The sequence below is a fragment of the Trachypithecus francoisi genome, unplaced genomic scaffold (assembly GCF_009764315.1).
Source record: "Trachypithecus francoisi isolate TF-2019V2 unplaced genomic scaffold, Tfra_2.0 Lachesis_group5, whole genome shotgun sequence".
In the NCBI taxonomy this organism is placed as follows: domain Eukaryota; kingdom Metazoa; phylum Chordata; class Mammalia; order Primates; family Cercopithecidae; genus Trachypithecus; species Trachypithecus francoisi.
Window position 1 is genome coordinate 14,886,223 of NW_022681470.1, and position 13,946 is coordinate 14,900,168.

A 13,946-nucleotide genomic window follows, 5' to 3' on the forward strand; every position below is an offset into this window, starting at 1 on the left:
CCCAAGCTGCTCCCCTAGACACTCAAAGTCCTTTTCTTTTGTCTTGTCACTTGCCTTGAATGTATTGTTCTTTGTTGAAGATGCTATCTAAGCCACTGCTTTGAGTTACCATTCATGAGGTTTCTCTCATGAGACAGGCACTGCTTGTGTTAATAAACTTGTTTGTTTTTCTCTTGTTAATCTATCTTTTGTTACAGGGATCTGTCTCAACTACTTATGAACTTACGAGGGTTGAGGAGAAATTCCATTTCCCCCCTGACACCAGCACAGGAGGAAGGAATGGCAAGCCAGGAAGTGCTAACGGGACCCTGCCGTGTTAAGTGGGGACATAACACCCCATCTGCTTACTTCCAGACCTTACAGCGGGAGAACATTTACGTGTCCCTCCTACAAATTTAAGCCATTATAAATTGGGATTTTTGTTTACTGCAGCTGCAAGCAATCTTAATCGGTACATCACGTGTATTACAACCATCCGTTTAGATGTTTCTCTAAGATACGAGCTGCTTGCTTACTGAGCCTCTTTGTCTCTCTAACCCTGAAACCCTGACACAGGGCTCTGCGTGGAGCAAGCTTGTAGAAGCCTATGAAACTTGAGAGGACTCAAAATACAGCGGAAAGGAGCATTTTAATCAGGAGGTGGTGTGCTCTGGCTGAGGATTCTTCATCGTGACTCAGCCCTCCGACAGGCAGAAAGTAGAGTGAAAACACCTGGTGAGAGCCATGCTCTAAGCAACTACCGAGTGTCCTACATAGAAAGTCTTCCGGCTTGTCTGTGCTTCCATTTATTTGCTGATGAAACTTATCATCTCAGAATAAACTCACTAGATTTTTAAAAGAGATGCCAATTTAGACCAACACCCTCATGCGTCACCTATGAGAAAAGTAGAGCCAGTTGGCCGGAGACCTTATGGCTCACTCCTATAATCCCAGCACTCTGGGAGGCCGAGGTAGGTGGATCACCTGAGGTCAGGAGTTCAAGAGCGGCCTGGCCAACACGGCAAAACCCCATCTCTGCTAAAAACACAAAAATTAGCCAGGTGTGGTGACACAAGGCTTTAATCTTAGCTACATGGGAGGCTGAGGCCTAAGAATCACTTGAACCCGGGAGGTGGAGGTTGCAGTGAGCTGAGACTGAGCCACTGCACTCCAGCCTGACGACACAATGAGACCCTGTCTCAAAAAAAAACAAAAGACAGAGAGAAAAGCAGAACCATAGCACAAGAGCCAGACCTGACCCTCACTCTCTACACTATCCCAGAAAACCACTTCTTTTGGAGCAATTTACAGTACTCACTTAAGAGATTAAAAATACACATGTAAAATGTTACCAAAGTTCCATCACAGGGAAATCAGTTCACATGAAAATGACTTTTGAAGTCAATTCACTTGGTCTTTAATATCTAACTATAATTAATTACTTCCAAGTCTGTTTTATCTTTCAATGGAGATAAAATTAGAATATAATGAGTCTGCTGAATTCAAGCTAATCAGTAGGTCAAAAGCAAGGTGAGGTTTCCTGAGAGTCCTTTAGAGTTCAGCAATAAGAATTCCAATTATTTCTTTATTACTTCACCTGCCCACCTGGCAAAAAGTCAGTCTCAGCAGTTAAGTCCACACTGACACCAACACTACATAATTGATTATTTCTTACAAGTGTTTCCACGCCTTTTAGAAACTATCTATGGTGCAAATAAAAAATAAAAAATTCTCAGAGGAATATGTTTCCAATTTATTCAAATGTTACCAAGAACATTTAACTCTTCAAACCAGGATTATTTGGTTTTCTCCCTGCAGCTTCCCACACACCTGGTGGGATTCCAGTCTTTCTCAGTTGGAGAAAAGAAATCTTAGCTCGGATCTCTCTTCGGAGAGAAAGCTTAGAGTCCCCTTTGTGAATCCTCATTTGAAAAATGAGAAGATTGAAGTAATAGTAACAATGCCTTTCCTCCTCAACTTCTTTTCTATTCGTCCCAATGCCCCAGACCACCAACTGCCCAGAGCAGGAAACAGGCAGGGGAAGAGTCCCACACAGGAGTCCCACCAGGTGTGTTCTGAACCTGGCTCATGTGTAAGAAGGAACCAGCATTCAGGCGAGCTGCAGGAAGGAGCTCTCCAGATAAATCCCAGGAGTACAAAACCAAAACTATGCAAACATGCAAACCACAATGCCACGTTCATGAGATGACCAATTGCCTCACAGTTGTGTGGGGTTTTTTTTGTTGTTGTTGTTGTTGTTTGTAATTGAACAGCTTAAGAAGCATCGACTCTCTCTCTTATGATATTAACGAAAAAGAGAATCAAGTATTTGATACCAATACAGAAAGAATGTTCAATGCTTTGCCATACGTTAGGATTCTTCTACTTTAAACACTCTTGCCAAATAAATGAGAAGGACGCTTAGAAGTGAAAAAGAAGGGATTGCTTATGGGAAAAATGGATTCAACTAGGCAACATAAAAGTCAGAAAGTCAACCTTCTCATCTCTAATCAAAATACACAGGAATACACTTTGGTTCTGATATTCACATTTCTAAGACATATCTACAATTTATCAAACAATGTGAAATGTTGCAGATTCTTCAAAGAAACACAGGACTAGATCCATGCTCTTGTCTTATGAAAAATATACTTGTGGAATCAAAAAGCAAAGAACATTTAAAAATGCAAAACAGGATATTAGGGGCCAAAAGAGTGGTTGAAAATATGCTATATAAGAAAAAGGACAGCAAGCACCGTGTGAGGTCCAGTTAGCCCTTCCTTTGGACTTTGTCCTGATTCAGGATCATATGAGCGAAAAACTCAAGCCCTGTATAGCCATCTGTTCTTTGGGTGCATTAGGACTGGAGCCCATCAGCAAGGGCAAACCCTCACATGGGTGCACAAATGTGGAGAGAAGACTTCCAAAGACTTGGATCAGAGGAACCTAATCATCCCTAGGCTTATTTTTTAATTTTCCCAAACAGTGAGTGTTATTTGTTTTGTGGACATTTACCCCGAGGTGGCGGGAAACATGTATCTGCCACTTCCAGACATACACACTACCCCACAGAGCCAAACGTAGGAAGAACAAGCTGCTCAGTAGAATCACATGAGTTCCTCCCTTTCCAAAAATACTACTCTCTGGCATAAAACATTTTCCTGCACATGGATGGCCTCACTTAGTCATTGAGCCCATCCATGGATGCAAAGCTGGAGTGTTCATCACATGCTGTGGGTCCTCGGTTGGCTCCCCACAGCCCTGCACCTGTGCAATATGGCCACTCAGCCCCAAAAGGACAGCCCGGGGAGCTCAAGGGGAGGCCCTGAGGCTGGTGTCACCGTGGCCATCACTGCTCTGCAGCCTACAAAATCGGTCAGCACTTTGCTTCACAAAGCTGCTGCAGAGCAGAGTTTACTCTGCAGTGCTCCAGTCCAATCAGGCCTGGGGAAGAAAAACATTCTCCCTTCTGCAAAACCCTCATTTCTTGAGTTGACAATTGCATTTTTTTTTTCTTTTTTAGGTATTGGTTATCAAAAAATAAGAGAAACAAGGAAAAGAGCCATTTTTAATTTTTAATTAATTTAATTATTTTTACATTTAAGATTTAAAAACTTTTTTTTCCTGATAAAACCATCAGGCCCTTCTTTGTGGGACCTCAGGAAAGAGCATCAGGTGGGCTCACTGTCCAGGGAAGGAATACTGGAGTCAGGGGAAGAAGGAGCTCCCCGGGCCTCCCAGTTTTAAGGATCTCACATCAGACACTTATTTGGCTTTGTTTTTAACCACTTAGGACATATAAGCTAACAAAGGTGAATATCCACACCAGTTTTTCACTAACGTTATAATCAATGCTCCCTTTGGATAAACAACATAACAAAAATAAATATACCAGAAGCAGGAGAGGATAATCCTGCATTTTTTCCCATTTTTCCGTAGCCCAGGACATTGTCAAGCATTCATTTCTGTAAATTGTATGATAAATATTAAATATTAAATATAACACTAAGTCTTCAAGCTGTCTATCCCTCTCCCTCCACAACCCATTGAGAATCACTGGTCTTAAGGGTTTTAAATATTGACTCTATTTAGCCCAGGGAATAGAACTATTTCAAATGTAAAACGAGTTTCTTGCTCGTCGAATGATTGAATTGGGTTTGCTCTCAACCCTGAGGTTCTCAAAACGACATTACATTCTAACATTCCATTGCACCAGAAAGCAGAATTCCAATTTGTAGGTTTTACACAGATGAAAACCTTATCACTGGTCACGTCCTTGGGAAGACACCAGAGCCATAAAAGCTTCCATCAAAAGGCTGGTAATTCTGTCTTTAAGAAAAGATAAACTTGCACTGCTAAATAAAAAATTTTAATTTGAAAGAGCTGAGAGTCTAGCTTGAGAGAAAGGACGGTGAAAACTGAGAGACAGGCAGAAAAACTGGTATGTATATTGGTGAGTTTTTAAAGTCCTGTGTTACTAATTTTCCTTACATTCTCACCTTACTGAAGAAATGGATGCCAACTGACATGAACTCTTATAAAAATCCACCAGCACATCTCCCATCCATAAAAATGACCTCAATCTTCTCCTGTTTCTGATGCCAGCCCTCTTCCTGGGTATGGGGTCTTAGCCCCATTCACCTGCTCAAAAACACAGCCCAGTGAGCCTGCCTTCTTTCCATGACCATTACTGCTCTTCCATCTCACCACCTTTTTTGTCTGTTTGTTTTTGAGATGGAGTCTCGCTCTGTCGCCCAGGCTGGAGTGCAGTGGCGCGACCTCGGCTCACTGCAAGCTCCGCCCCCCGGGTTCACGCCATTCTCCTGCCTCAGCCTCCCGAGTAGCTAGGACTACAGGGCCTGGCACCATGCACGGCCAATTTTTTGTGTTTTTAGTACAGACAGGGTTTTACTATGTTAGTCAGGATGGTCTCAATCTCCTGACCTCATGATCCTCCCTCCTTGGCTTCCCAAAGTGCTGGGATTACAGGCGTTAGCCACCGTGCCTGGCCCCATCTCACCATCTTAAACACCATCTCTTGATCCTCCACTTCCCTACCACCTACTGCCCATTCTCCTGTGCCCCTTTGCAGGACAACATGTAGAAACCATGATCCCCCTGTTGCCTTCAGTTCCTCCCACCTCTCTCGTGATCCCTTGACCTCCAAGACACTGCAATCACCTGTTTTTCCTATGACATCACTAACCATCCCCAAGTCTTCTGATCCGATTCCTCTCTATTCAGATGTCTAAGTGAGGGAGCCCAGACCCACACACTCAACTACTTCTTCTGTATCTGCACTTGGCCATCACACGGACATCTAAACTTAACACGTCCGCAGCTGAGCGCCTGGATTTTTTTCACTACCTCCCAACTTGCTTCTACTGGGGTTTAGCTCCTCTCAGTCAGTGGCACCTTCATCTCACTGTTGCTCAAGCCAAAACCCTGCAGCCTCACTTATCTCTTGTTCTCTCTCTTTCCCTCATTTCCAATCCACCAGCGAATCTGACTAGCTCTACCATTAGATGACATGCAGAATCCACCAAATCTCACTCTCCTGCTGTAGCCCAAGCTGCCGAGATCTCTCTGAGGATTACAGTAACAGCTTCCCAGCTGGTCTCCCTGATAGGCCCCAGCCTCCCAAAAACAGCAGCCACAGCAACCCTAAGAAAACAAGGATATCATGTTTACTCGCTTCAACTTCACTGGCTTACAACAAAATCTAACGTCCCTATCAGGGCCCATAAGGTCCTATATGATCTGACTTCACTACTTCTGTAACCTCATCTGCTACGACTCCCCACTGTTTATTCAGCTCCAGCCACACTGGCGTCTTAGCTCCATACTAGGTATACTCCTGGCTCAGGGCCTTTGCACGTGGCTGCTGCCACGGCCTGAATGGTCTTTCCCTATTATGCATAGAGCTGGCTTACTCACCAACTTCAGGTCGCCTACTCAGAGAAGCCTACCCAAGACACTGTATGTAAAATATCAACGTTCTCTTCGATGTAAACCTTGTATCACCTTTCACTGCTTTATTTGCTCTTAACACTTATTTTATGTAAAATATTTTATGCTTTATGTATTTATATTATGGTCATTCCTGCCTTCTGGAATAGATATTATACAGCAGGAATTTTAGTCTATGTTGTTCCCTGACATTCCTCAGCATCTAAAAACCTGCCTGGCACACAGTAGGTGCCCCCAAAATATTTTGCCCAAGTATGAATAAATGGATGAACAAATGATTGAATAAAGTTAATTTGGCAAAAACAAATTCACACCTTAGTTTGCAAAAAAAAAGAAAACACATTATTGGCTTATGACTTATTAACATGTTATTAACTAAATCATATGTAAAGAAGTATTACAATTTCAAATAAAAAACATATATAGTTGTGCTGTCCTACTGGCTTAAAGCTTCCACTTTTATTCAACAATTCAAAAGCATGAAAAACAACAAAAATGTAATGGTCTTGGAGGCAGATTCCAAGCTGCCTTTAGACAAAGATTGTCTGCTGTTGATTATCATATTTTAAGCCTAGCAGAGACACACTCAGAGTGGAACTCAAAATATATGTGTGACCTGAATAAACACTAAATATGGCTTTTATTTTCTAGTTAAATATCATTATTTATTGTGCTGTTCTGGGGTGACTATACCCTCAAGGGATATTCTCCATCCAACCAAGTATATACATAAAACATTTATATGAAAAAGATGATAATTTTTCCATTCACAAATTGCTTTTAACAGAATCTTAAAGTAGTTTCTAAAATTAAAAAAAAAAAAAAAACCACTTGGATATTTACCTGTTTTAGCTATTAGGAGAATTCTATCTTAAAGAATTGGCCTAAGCAGACCATAGGTGGGATTAGAGAACTATTTATAAGTAAACACTCTTCTTTCTTTTGGAGTTGGGCCAAGGAGTAGAAGAAGACTTGAGTACAAGTGAGGGTTATAATATATATCAATTTAACTTTGAAAAGAAACAATTATTTCTTTGATGAAGTGTTCTGTCTGGACGTAATGACCACTTTATACTCATATGCCTCAGCAGGACATACTGGCCAATTGAAAAACTTAATCAGGCTTCTGTCTGCTCCCAAGAGATGATCTTGCTTTTCCTTCAGCTTTTCATTAAGTGATTCTAAGGAAGTGTAAGTACATGATCATTAGCAACAGAAGTTTCCCTAGCGACCCTTATTACTAAAGAATAACCAGAGCACTTAATAAAGCTACAGTCACTGTTGCGGGGCATCTGGTGGGCATAACAGTCCCATGAGCCCTGCTTAGAAAAAAACTCTGCCCTCAGCCTCGCTGACGCTCTCCAACAGCCGCCCTCCGGGACTGTCTGAGCACTTGGGTTTGAGTACCTGTACTGCCACTTCCAACTGCCGCACATTACACGGTCATTTATTAATGCATTATCTGGCCTCAGATTTCACATCTGTGAAGCAGGGATCATTAGTGTCTGCCCTGTTGTCCACACATAAACGCTTTAACTACCAAGAGAAGTGATGTTTGTGAGAGCAGTTTAAGAACCTGAAAAGCTATACCAAAATGTAATTTTTTTTTTGGAGACAGAGTAGCTCTGTTGCCCAGGCTGGAGTGCAGTGGTGAGATCTTGGCTCACTTCAACCTCCACTTCCTGGGTTCAAGCAATTCTCCTGCCTCAGCCTCCCAAGTAGCTGGGATTACAGGCACCCACCACCACACCCAGTTAATTTTTGTGTTCTTAGTAGGCACAGGGTTTCACTGTATTGGCCAGGCTGGTCTCAAACTCCTGACCTTGTGATCCACCCGCCTCGGCCTCCCAAAGTGCTGGGATTACAAGCGTGAGCCACCGTGCCTGACCCCAAATGTAAATATACTTATTATGTGTGTGTCTATTTCTCATAGTCCCCTTCTCATCGTAGCCATTGCCAAGCACATGTCTTCATAATTTTTTGTACCCAGCTATTAATAAATGAATAAATAAACTACTGCTATGTTGTGGATGTGTGACTATGTTAATTTCACTCCCTCCTTATACTAAAGGCTAATCTACCATTAATGAGGCATAATGTTTTCTTCTTAAATCATGTGCTGTTTGTATCTCTTCCTTTAAAATCTTCTCCTCCAACCCCAAACAACAACCAAAAACTATCCCTCCTAAAATGAAACAAAGCATGGAATTTTAGACATTGGAAACTGTAATACCAAAGCTTGTGTCCTTTTCAGAGTGTCCCTAAACACTACATAAATTTAGTATTTTACAGGGCATTAATCAAGATTTTAGACATATTAGTACCACAACTTTATTTTTCTAGAGAGATAGGCCTATTTGACAACAGGACTTCAAATTTCACCTTACAAAATTGGTGGTTTAGAAATGTAATGAAATCACATATTCTCAGATTCCAGAATATTCCTTGAATCCTTCAGAAAAACAAACATTAAGTTCATTGGGCTATCAACATTTCCAAGAACATTATGTTAATCTACCTTATTCTAACATGCTAACCTACATGAAAATGCTCTGCAGAAGAACCCTGTAATACATACTCTAATGGAGCTTCTAAAAATGTGGTGTGTTCTTTGTTCTTTTTTTTTTTTTTTTTTTACATACTCTGACAATTTCATACCTGTCAGAAGAAGGCAAATGGCAAATCCATCTAGTATGGGATAGATTTCTCAGGGTCACAAAAGAAACCAGTATTGCTTGTAACCTCCTCTTCTCCACCCATGTCTCTCTAGGCTCTTGTTGCTATTTTCATACGATTCGCTCACTAAAAATCAACACAGTTATCATTGAAATGGCAGACAGAAGCAAACCCAAGTCAACAAAAATGAACCTCATCTTTGTAAAAGGCCAAGGAGGAAGATCTGGTCTGGAGCTGCAGGCAGACACAAGACACTGAGAAAACAGGTTTCAAAACATTTCTGAGAATAGAAAGGATGCTCTCCTTCCAAATGTCTTTACATGAAAAGACTGCCTAAGAGATGGGATGCCCCAAAAAACTAAGTCCTGAGAGCTGAACTGCTAATGAACCTGATGAGGGAGAACAATGGGAGGACAAAGAAAGCAAGAGTTGCCAGTCAGGAAGTTGCACACTGGGCTCCTTCTGAAAAGAGGCACAAACCCACGATCCTCAGGAAGAACAGCCAGGACCTCTAAGACCAGTGAGTGGACAGCAGAAGCACCAACGAAGGGAAGGACAAAGAAGCCACATCCAGTGTGCGGCACACACTATGTGGTCACCAAGTAGTAGCAATTACTGGAATCACTGAACCAGAGCCCCCTGTGAAGCCCACACAACAGAGGTGAAACCACCGCCAGCACAGCCAGCAGCAGCATCTACACTGAATCCTGACAAGAACTGTTGGCAGCTTGTGAAAAAAACAAAGAAAGAAATCCAGTACTGGTAGGGTTGTGAAAAAATGAACCTTGAGGTTCATTAGTTCATTAATTGACCTTACCATCCTATCTGGTCAAAATTACTAATAAAATATTCTCCCGCTCTATCCAGTAATTGGGTTGCTTACATGCCAAAACTTATTAGCTTCAAATTAGAGCTCATAGTTTTAGGGAGAAAAAAAGAGTAGAAAACAGGGCAACGATGTTAAAGTGAATTCATGCAGAACCTGTCATCAAAGAAATCATTAACTTAAGCAGCAGCCTGTGGGAATAAAATGAGAGACTTCCCTGAGCTGAGTGGACAGAGCACATATTAGCCCATGCTAAGAAGCTTTTTAGCCAAATGTCCTATTCCCACTTAGCAGAAGACAACGCCATGTTTTCCTGTTCCAATAAGCACAGCAGCACGCATGTGGAACAGGGAACAGGATGGGTAAATTTTGTCATGGCATCTTGGGCAACTGCTGTCCAACGGACTTTCAGGGCTACAGCCAGGTTGAACTGTGAGACCTCTGTCGAGCCTAATGCAGTGGTTCCCTCTGATCGAGACAAAGAGGACCAACCTAGAAGTCAGTCTCAGTCAGGGACATTTCTGGATGAAACACCTCCCCCTACCTCTGCATTTAATAGGAAAAGGAGAATTACTTGCTTAGAAAAAAAGCAGAATTTATCAGCATGTAATGAGATCCAGCGTTACATAGGAACAAGGCTAATGTGTGAAAAGAGTGAGCACATTTCTTTAGGAACACATAGCTAAATTCTAGCTCAGCCTCACTGCACAGATGAGCAAATGAGTGGAGAATGGAAACACTTGAAAATAAATTAATTGTCTTACTGTGTACCCTGACACACGCCACCTTTTTAGACTTGCAGAGTAGAGATGATGAGTGAGGGTAACTTTAGTGCACTCTTAGAAGGCTGCTTTCAAAACCATCATGTCTACAAGCAGGGAGAAATTCAGTTAGATTAACGGCGAGCTCACCTACTGCACATTCTTCAAGATACCAGGGCACAAACGAGAATGAACATTTTTTGCTTTTGAGCTGATAACCGTTGAGCTTAAAATCCTATCATGAAAGAGAAACATAAAGAAGCAGGCCTAATTAAACTCTGTGTCTCAGGGCAGTGATTCTCATTCTTCCCCAAAAGTTAAACAGAAATTAGGGGTTCAGTGAGTGACAACCTTTCATGGGCATATCCTGATGTTGTCAGAACCCTGCACCTGGTGGCAAAGGGAAACACAATAATAATCGGTCACTATCACACCTATTTGAGTTACCAATTACCCACAGGTATAAATAAAATAGACCGTGGATGATGCACAATTTTGAGAGCCAGAGGTGAGGCATGGTCTTTTCCTTGTCAGAACATGTAAGAACAGAAGTAAGGGTGACATTATTATAGGGCTCATATTCAACCTACTATAATTGTTTTAAGTAGCTCTTTTGGAACTGCTAATATCTACCTCTCTCTTTTGCTGCAAATGAGCTATGTATCAAGTTTCTACGGTGCTCTCACTGCTCTGAGAATGCACCTGACCGACGTGACCTGGAGAGGGAGCATTTCTGGCACTGACATGTATCAGAGTGGACCCTCAGAGGTTAGATGACAGGTTATTAAGAGATTGAAAGTCTCATCAACCTGGCTTTGCTTTTCAAACGTTTCCACAGACTTGTGTATCTCCAGACTTGGGCGTGAGTGTGGAAGTGCTTTGGCTAAAAGAATCACCTGCACACATGTAGGTTCAATATGGGACCTACTTCTGGAGTCCACAGCTTCTAAATAAAGTAACAAGAAGGAGAAGAAGACTTTGCAAGTGTGATTCTGTGTGTAGTCAAAAAAAAAAATCCTATCTGATGAGGAAGAAAACGGAATCAAAGGTCTGCATTTCTGAGCATTTCTGAGTTTTCTTACAGTAGTTCCATCATCCCAACTTCCTTGTCAAGAATGGACTTGTAATATTAGGTGCCCTAGAGCAAAAACAAAAACATTAAGAGATTAAAGAGAAGTCAGGCATCCTTAATCCAAGGCCAATGTACTAAGAAGTTACCTTGAACAATTGCAAAATGCAAAGAATTGTGCAAAATGCAAAGAATTGTGCAAAATGCAAAGAATTGTACAAAATGCAAAGAATGCCTATTTCTTTTAAAGATGAGAGTAAACTAAAGTTTAGTTAAGTTACAACTCAGTGACTTAGGAACTGAACTGAAGTTGGGGTTTTGCTCTGAACAAAATAATTTATTTAAAGCCAACTAACTGTATAAACACGATTGGAGTGACTACTCAAATGCTTTTAAAACTATTTAGAAGTACCCATTTGTAACTAGCTGACATGGTAATTACAAGCAGCATCCTACAGGTACTCTACCCTTGAGAGCTTACTCATCGTTTTATGGCTGAATCCATAAGAATTCAGATGGTAGAACCAGCTCCCATTGCCCACCTCTCAGAAGAACACCCAATGTCTGGGGTTGGGCCGGCCCACACAGGTGTCGGGAGGTGAAGAGACACAGAACTGGGGTTGTTCCCTTCTATATCCCCTGCCACATACACACCCAGAAAAAACTTACAGTCCTACATACAGCAACAACTTTGCTACTCACCCAGGCTTTCTAGTCGGGTTTGGGTTGTGAAATTCTTGGTGCGGCCATCCAGGGCCCATCTCCCTCTTCCCGCCATGCCCCAGGACCAATGAGTTTCCATTTCTGTCCACCTAGGAGCTGTCCATGACAAGCTCTGCCCATGGCTTTCCTTCATCCCTGCGACTACGGAGCAACACACCCTGGTGATCCTCTGGTCAGTGCTATCTCTTCTTCCGTGCTTGTGTTTGAATGATTGAGAAAGCTCGGCACTCTTGCCTAACTCCAGCTTTCCCTGTTTTAAGCCAGGCTGCAGGACAGGCTATTTATCATGGTGCAGGACCAGGAGCCTACAGTGGCTCCCCATTTTCTACCGACTCAAGTGCCAGATCTGCTTCCCACGTCTCACCTCCACCTTCAGTGCCTGTCAGCCGCTGCTGTGTGCCAGCAGGGAGCTTCGGCTCTGAGAGGCTGCCACCCTCACGGTCTCTCTAAGGCGAGGCTGTGTTCCACTTCTGGATGCGTGTGTTGAGCATATGTCCCTTTCCTTAACAGCCCTCTTCCCCGGCACCACTCTACCTAAGCTTACCCATGCTGCCTGTTTATCTCAATGTACCTCCTCCATAAAGCTTCCCTGACCACATCAGCCATCTCCATGTAAAAGTCCCACAGATGTTACCAGGGGTCCCATACAATTCAACAGTTAGGTCTCTACACCCTATGCAGCTTTCTGAGACTTTCACATTTCAGTCGAGTCTCCCCAGCTGGCTGTGGGCTTTTTTATTTCAGTGATTATCCCTTTACAGTATTTTTTTAATGCATCCCCACATGTTGGGATGTACTCAGTAAATACTCCAAAGACCTAGGATCATAAAATGTTAGAGCTAGAAGGGGGGTCTTACTTAGCCTTTTCATTGTATAGATGAAGCAACTGAAATCTACAGAAATTCACAATGAATTTTTGTCTGAAGAGAACCCAGCCCACCAATCCCCAGTTCAATGCTTTCACACTTCCAGTCCACACATTCACTTCAGTCTATGTAAGGTCATTTAGTATCTCTGAACATAAACATTTTCCCTAAAAATAATTCATGATTCTCACTTTTCACTACATTAGTTTGGGCTTTTAAAATTTATTATTATTATTTTTTGAGACAGAGTCTTGCTCTGTTGCCCAGGCTGGAGTGCAATGGTGCAATCTCAGCTCATTGCAAACTCTGCCTCCCAAATTCAAGCGATTCTCTGCCTCAGCCTCCCGAGTAGCTGGGATTACAGACACCCACCATCACGCCTAGCTAATTTTTGAATTTTAGTAGAGATGGGGGTTTCACCCTGTTGGCTAGACTGGTCTCTAACTCCTGAGCTCAAGTGATCTGCCCGCCTTGGCCTCCCAAAGTGCTGGGATTACAGGCATGAACCACCATATCTAGCCAACTTTTTAAATTTTTAAAATTCTTTTGTACTTTAGGTTCGGGGGTACGTGTGCAGGTGTGTTACTTGGGTATGTTGCATTATGGTGAGGTTTGGGCTTCTCATGAACTCACCACTCAAATAGTGAACATAGTACCTGATGGGTAGTTTCTCGACCCTGGCCCTCCTTCCACCCTTCCCTCTTTTGGATTCTCCAATACCTACTGTTTCATCTTCGAGGGTTGGACTTTTCAATAGTATTAATTCAGTCTGATATCACTGATGACAATTTGATTTGCCAGCTCCATTCCCCAAGCCAGTGATGGTTATGAGGAAATGCTCCTGTGAAATGGCACTGCCTTTAGCTGGGTTTGTGTAGAGACTGGGACACTGAAGACAGACAGAACAAATTCCAAGGACACACACACTCCACCGTCACTGGGTCAATGCAACGTAGCCCAGACATCCGAGTATAGATGACTAACACAAGTCAACGCACAAAACATAGTTCTGAGTGAAGCGAAAGAGAAAATCTAGACAGGCAAGTTCAGGTGCCAAACATGTCTTTTTAGCCTCA

The 13,946-nt window shown here is 42.3% G+C and overlaps 1 protein-coding gene across 1 annotated transcript in view; it reads right to left on the bottom strand.

Annotated features, from left to right (window-relative positions):
- KCNK1 (potassium two pore domain channel subfamily K member 1) overlaps positions 1–13,946 on the bottom strand; it is a 53,437-nt gene that overhangs the window by 25,231 nt on the left and 14,260 nt on the right. The window lies entirely within an intron of this gene.